The following is a 7,012-nucleotide window of genomic DNA, read 5'->3' as shown; positions in this document are numbered from 1 at the left end:
AGTGGAGTACGAGTGCTCTTTTTTTTTTTGGAAAAAAATGGATGGGGGACGGGGGATTTTTTTTCTCTCCCTCCCCGAAATACTAATGGGCGAACGTTCGCCGGGAGCCGCGGTTTTCCCTCTCCTGCGTGGCGAGCCCGTAACAAACGCGGGCTTTCGCCGGCGATTCTCCCCCCGGCGAACGCTCGCCGGATATTCGCGTCCCTTTTTCTTTTCTCTCGAGAAAAGGCCATCGGGTTCTTTACCCGAAAGCCAGCGCCCTTTTACCTCCCCTACGATAAAACAAGAAATTGTGTGTAGATATGTTGAAGAAGTCAGATGTTCTTCTACCTCCCATAACGAGGCGATGGCGCGGCTCCGTTGCCTCTCGTAGCCGGCCTGGCATTTTTGTTTAATGGTTGGGATGCCATCGAGGTCACGAACGAGCTGGGTCGGCGACTGAGAAGAGATCTTGATGCCGGATCAATGAAGGATCTGGATGGCAACTATCCCGATGCGTAGTGATGAGGATACAGACCTGGGGTAGGCCTGAGCTATACGTCTTACCCAAGGTCACTACCCTAGAAGATAAGAAGTCCAAGAGTCAGCAAGAGATCCCCAGTCGATGATGTCGATGATGTCGAGTGCAATCCACTCGACAATCATGTCACTCGGGAGTCCTCCTACCTACTGTCATTCGACCATCCAGAGAATCACTCGACCTACCGATGACCAGGAATAACTCAGCATTACAATGGACAGGCGTTCACTCCGTAGTCTTTAAGGTCATTAACAGCACTTAAGGCTGGCGTTACCAGTAACGCCCCCACTTTATGTACATTAAGACCCTTGTAATGAAGGGCGATGGGGGTCCTGGCGTACTCTATATAAGCCACCCCCTCCTCTGGCACAAAGGGTTCGCACCCCCTGTAACATCACACATATAATCCAATCGACCGCCTCCAGGCACCGAGACGTAGGGTTGTTACTTCCACCGAGAAGGGCCTGAACTTGTAAACCTCGTGTGTACACCTTCACCATAGCTGAGATTTTGCCTCTCCATACCTACCCCCCCCCTTTCTACTGTCAGTCTTAGAACCACGACAGTTGGCGCCCACCTTGGGGCAGGTGTCTTAGCAACTTGTTGGAGAAGTTGCAAGTTTTTTCGATCATCATCATCATGGTTTCCGGCGGCGAATTGGCTGAGGGCTGCGAGATCCGTCTCGGCGCGCTCGTTTTCGTCGCCGACGACTCCGCGTGGCTTCAAGAAGCTCCCCTGGACATTGAGGCGCTCCCCGTCCGAGGGGCGACGCACTTTCGCGCGTGCGTTCGCGTCGTCCTTCTCCAGCAGCCGTCGACTCAGTATCAGTCGGCTCCGATGGTGTCTTCCCTCCCCGCTGTTCGCCGCTGCAAGCGATCCGGTCGATCGCGGCTTCAGCGGTGGGTGAAACGCGTGGTGGCTCGGCATTCGGCCACCCATCAAGTCGCGACAATCGAGTCCGACGAAACTCTCCACGGCCTGTTCGATCTGTCGACTGGCTCCGCGGAGACCGCATCCGAGTGCGATAGCAGCGACCCTGCGGCCGAAGTCTTGATGGTCGATGGACCACGTGGTCCGCCTGGCTTCCGTCATGAAGATGGCGAAGATGGTGGCGGCGATCCGTCGCGCGTCCATGAGGAATACCATCCCGAACCCCTTTCTTCGCAGCAGAGGGAAGGACTTCGTCACCGCAACATGGATCCACTCCACACGCCCATCGTTGGAGAAACCCCCGAGGCTCGGGCCTTGGAAGAGGTGCGCCTGGCTAATTTGGCTGAGCGCACTCGACTGGAGAACCTTCAGCGCGCTTTCGACGAGCGTGCTCGGGAGCGGGTCCCTGGGTCCAGTCGACGGCAGCTTTTCCCGCCTCCACCTAAGGTATACCGTACTCCGATTTAGATTCTCACAGCTGCAGCTCGAATAGCAGAGTCGGTCCAACCTTCCCAGTTGGAGGCTGGCAGAGGGCTGATGCAGATCCGGGCCTTGCTCCGGGCAGCAGGAGAGCAGAACACAGCAGTGTCTCAGTCACAGAATAGGATTAACAGCAGATCCGTAGCAGCAGATACAGTTCAGTCGGCCCACAGCCCAAGGTCGGCCCTGCGGCGTGAGGGCCGTGGACAGTATGATCATTCGCTCGACCGCGACAATCGTCGTCGAGTGCCCACGCCTCCTCCTAGGAGTGCGTCATATGTGCCTCGGCAGAACGATGACAGCCGACGTCACAGTGGCGAGCGCAGAGCACCAGTCGATCCAAGAGAGCCAGGCTTCGATGCGAGATCCATCCTCGTTCAAGGCCTAGTCGACCGGAACAGAGCGCATAGAGAAGACCCCAGCAGAGATCGTCCAAATGGCAGCAGAGTGCATGTTTCCAGTCCAGAGTGTTTCAGTAGAGCCATCAGGGGGGCAGTGATTCCTCCCAACTTCAAGTTGGCGACCGGAGTCAGTAAGTTCACCAGAGAATCCAAGCCTGAAACTTGGCTTGAGGATTACCGAGTGGCTGTGCAGATTGGCGGTGGAAACGATGAAGTAGCAATGGAACATCTTCCTCTGATGTTGGAAGGGTCGGCCCGGGCATGGTTGACTCAGTTAGCTCCAGGAAGTATATACAGTTGGGAAGAGCTGGCTCGAGTGTTTGTCAGAACTTTTGAGGGCACTTGCAAACGACCAACAGGATTGACCGAGTTGCAGCATTGTGTGCAAAAGCCGAGTGAGACTTTGAGAGATTTCATTCAGAGGTGGACCACTTTTGCATCACACCGTTGAAAATGTATCAGAGCATCAAGTTGTGTGTGCTTTCAAGGAAGGCGTCAAATACCGAGAGTTGGTCCTGAAGTTCGGTCGGACTGGTGATATGACTCTGACTCGGATGATGGAAATAGACACCCGGTACGCTAATGGAGAAGAATAGGATCGACTCCGTAGCGGAAAGAGTAAGCCAGTTGGCCAAGAGACCGGTGGAGGTAATTCCAATCGGAAACAGAAGCGTAAGGACAAGCCGGCGGCACCCGGTGAGATTGCTGCAGTGGCTCAAGGAAAGTTTAAGGGAAAACCTAAAGGGCCCTGGCCCCCTAAGAAGGTAAAGGATCAAGCAGGGAATGATGTGTTGGATTTGCCATGTCACATCCACATGAAGAAGGATGAAGAGGGTTATCTGATCTACCCTAAGCATACCACTCGACAATGTCGACTCCTGATCCAGCAGTTCCGAGAAAAACAGCCCGGTGAGAAGGAGAAAGAGTCGGACAAAGATGAGGATGAAGAGTAAGATGGTGGTTATCCCAAAGTCAATTCCACCCTCATGATTTTTGCTGATGTTGAGAACAAAAGTCGGTTGAAAGTTATCAATAGAGAAGTGAATATGGTCGCTCCGGCGACGATGACCACATACCTGAAATGGTCTCAGACAGCCATCACATTCGACCAGTCTAACCATCCTGCTCATGTAGCCACCCCCGGGAGGCAAGCATTGGTGGTCGACCCCGTGGTTGGAGGCACTAGACTGACTAAAGTGCTGATGGACGGTGGTAGCAGTCTGAATATCCTTTATGCTGAAACCTTTAAGGGGATGGGCATTCCGATGTCCAAACTTAGCGAGAACAATATGAGTTTTCATGGTGTTATCCCTGGAAAGAAAGCCGAATCACTCGACCAGATCGCTCTCGACGTCGTTTTCGGTGACTCCAAGCATTACCGTAAGGAAAAGTTGACATTTGAAGTCGTGGATTTCCAGAGTGCTTATCATGCCATTCTGGGTAGGCATGCCTACGCACGTTTTATGGCTCGATCATGTTACGTGTACCTCAAGTTGAAGATGCCTGGCCCCAAAGGTGTGATCACAATTACTGTCAATTGGCAGAAAGCAGAGGAATGCTTCCGGAAAGGTTCCAAAATTGCCGATGCGCAGATGGCAGCAGTTGAACTCCAAGAGTATCAAAAGAATGCAGATCCGAGTGATTTGCTCTGAGCCAAGAAGCCTGCCACGGATTCTGCATTTCAGTCGTCTAGTGAAACAAAGCCGATCCATATGCACCCGACCGATCCCAATGCCGCACCGACTCATATATCAACAATACTCGACAGCAAATAGGAAGAAGCGCTCATCTAGTTCCTCCGTGAGAACTGGGACATCTTTGCATGGAAACCCTCTGAGATGCCGGGTGTACCCAGAGGACTGGCTGAGCACCGTTTGCGTGTTGACCCCAAGGTAAAACCCGTCAAAGAGCATCTTCGGCGGTCCGCCGTGCAGAAGAGCAAAGCGATTGGTGAGGAAGTGGCTCGGCTGCTAGCAGCAGAGTTCATCCGTGAGATCTACCACTCCGAGTGGCTTGCCAATGTAGTCATGGTCCCTAAGAAGGACGATTCACTTTGTATGTGCATTGATTTCAAGCATATCAATCGGGCCTGCCCGAAAGATCACTTCCCTCTCCCTCGCATCGATCAGATTGTTGACTCGACTGTGGGGTGTGAGCGCTTGTCTTTTTTAGATGCATATTCCGGGTATCATCAGATCCGACTGCATGGTCCCAATGAAATAAAAACAGCCTTCATCACCCCATTCGGGTGCTTTTGCTATGTCACCATGCCATTTGGTCTTAAAAATGCCGGAGCCACATTCATGAGAATGATTCAGAAGTGCCTGCTCACTCAAATCAGTCGGAATGTGGAAGCATACATGGATGACATTGTGGTCAAGTCTCGCAAAGGTTCCGACCTATTGACTGACCTCGCGGAAACCTTTGCCAACCTAAGAAGGTACGATATCAAGCTTAATCCGTCAAAGTGCACATTCGGAGTTCCAGGAGGAAAGTTACTCGGTTTTCTTGTTTCAGAATGAGGGATCGACGCCAATCTAGAAAAAGTTGTTACCATCCTCCGAATGAAATGCCTTGTGCGAGTGCATGATGTTCAGAGGCTGACTGGTTGTTTGGCCGCCTTGAGTCGATTCATTTCTCGTCTCGGTGAAAAGGCCTTGCCTCTTTACCGACTAATGAAGAAAGCTGATAAGTTCGAGTGGAATGAGGAAGCTGATGCAGCGTTTGCAGAGCTCAAAACCCTGCTTTCCACCCAGCCAGTGCTCGCTGTGCCAGTCAGCAAAGAGCCTCTACTGCTTTACATTGCAGCCACTGGACAAGTTGTCAGTACAGTACTCACGATCGAGTGAGCAGAGGAAGGAAAAGCTTACAAGGTTCAACGCCCAGTTTATTATCTCTCTGAAGTTTTGACTCCATCCAAGCAACGATATCCACATTATCAACAGCTTGTCTATGGAATATACATGACCATGAAGAAGGTTGCATATTATTTCTCTGATCACTCCATTACAGTCATCAGCGACGCACCACTATCTGAAATTCTGAATAACAGAGATTCAACTGGCCGAGTGGCAAAATGGGCGATTGAACTCCTTCCATTGGACATCAAGTTTGAGGCAAAGAAAGCTATCAAGTTCCAAGCAATCGCAGATTTCCTTGCCGAGTGGATTGAGCAGCAATTGCCGACTCAAGTTCACTCGGAGCATTGGACTATGTTCTTTGATGGCTCCAAGATGCTGAATGGTTCAGGTGCTGGGGTAGTATTGGTAACCCCCCATGGAGACAAGCTTAGCTATGTTCTCTAGATCCATTTTGATTCCTCCAATAATGAAGCCGAATATGAAGCACTTTTATACGGGTTACGTATGGCCATTTCACTCGGTATCCATCACCTTATGGTCTACGACGACTCAGATTTGGTGGTTAATCAAGTGATGAAGGAATGGGATGTCAGGAGCCCGGCCATGACTGGTTATTGCAATGCAGTAAGAAAGCTGGAAAAGAAGTTTGAAGGATTGGAGCTTCACCATATACCCCGACTGAAAAATCAAGCTGCAGATAAGTTGGCAATGATAGGTTCAAAGAGAGAGGCCATTCCCTGCAATGTGTTTTTTGGAACATATTCATTCACCTTCAGTTCAGGAAGATCCTTTCACTGAAGAGTCACCGCAGCCCAAGAGCGCCACAGATCCGACTGAAGTCAAAATCCTAGCTGTGGTCGACTTAGTCATGGAGGTTTTGGTCATCACTGCTGACTGGACAGTGCCGTACATTGCATATATTCTTAGGAAAGAACTTCCAGAGGATGAAGAAGAGCCTCGACAGATCGTCCGACGATCTAAAGCCTTTACCATGATAAAAGGTCAGTTGTTCAGAGAAAGTGTAACTGGGGTCTGCCAGAAGTACATCACGCCAGAAGAAGGCCGAATGATCGTCAACGATATTCACTCGGGGACCTGTGGTCACCATGCGTCCTCTCGGACCATCGTAGCCAAAGCATACCGAGCCGGATTTTACTGGCCACATGCCAATGAGATGGCAAAAGAAATAATGGACAAGTGTGAAGGCTGTCAGTTTTACTCCAACATGTCCCATAAACCTGCATCAGCTCTGAAGACTATTCCACTCGTCTGGCCTTTTGTTGTCTGGGGATTGGACATGGTTGGACCTCTGAGGACTGGCAGGAGTGGATTTACCCATGTGCTGGTGGCAGTCGACAAGTTTACCGAATGGATCGAAGCCAAGCCCATTAAAAACCTTGAAGCAAGTACAGCTGTGAATTTCATCAGGGAATTGATATTCAGATATGGTGTTTCGCACAACATCATCACGGATAACGGATCGAACTTCGACTCTGATGAATTTAGAGCCTTTTGTGCTTCCCAAGGCACGAGGGTCGATTACGCTTCAGTCGCTCATCCTCAGTCGAATGGTCAGGCTGAGCGAGTGGATGGATTGATTCTCAAAGGACTAAAACCCTCATTGATGCGTGACCTCAAGCATGCAGCAGGGGCTTGGGTTGATGGGCTCCCATCAGTGCTTTGGGGATTGAGTACAACTCCTAATCGGTCGACTGGACGGACTCCATTCTTCTTAGTCTACGGAGCCGAAGCCGTACTCCCGAGTGATTTGCTCCACAACGCGCCCCGAGTCGAACTCTTCTCAGAAGAGGAAGCAGAGC

Source organism: Triticum aestivum, chromosome 2B, assembly GCF_018294505.1.
Source record: "Triticum aestivum cultivar Chinese Spring chromosome 2B, IWGSC CS RefSeq v2.1, whole genome shotgun sequence".
Classification (NCBI taxonomy): Eukaryota; Viridiplantae; Streptophyta; class Magnoliopsida; order Poales; family Poaceae; genus Triticum; species Triticum aestivum.
Note: the sequence above shows the minus strand (reverse complement) of the source record.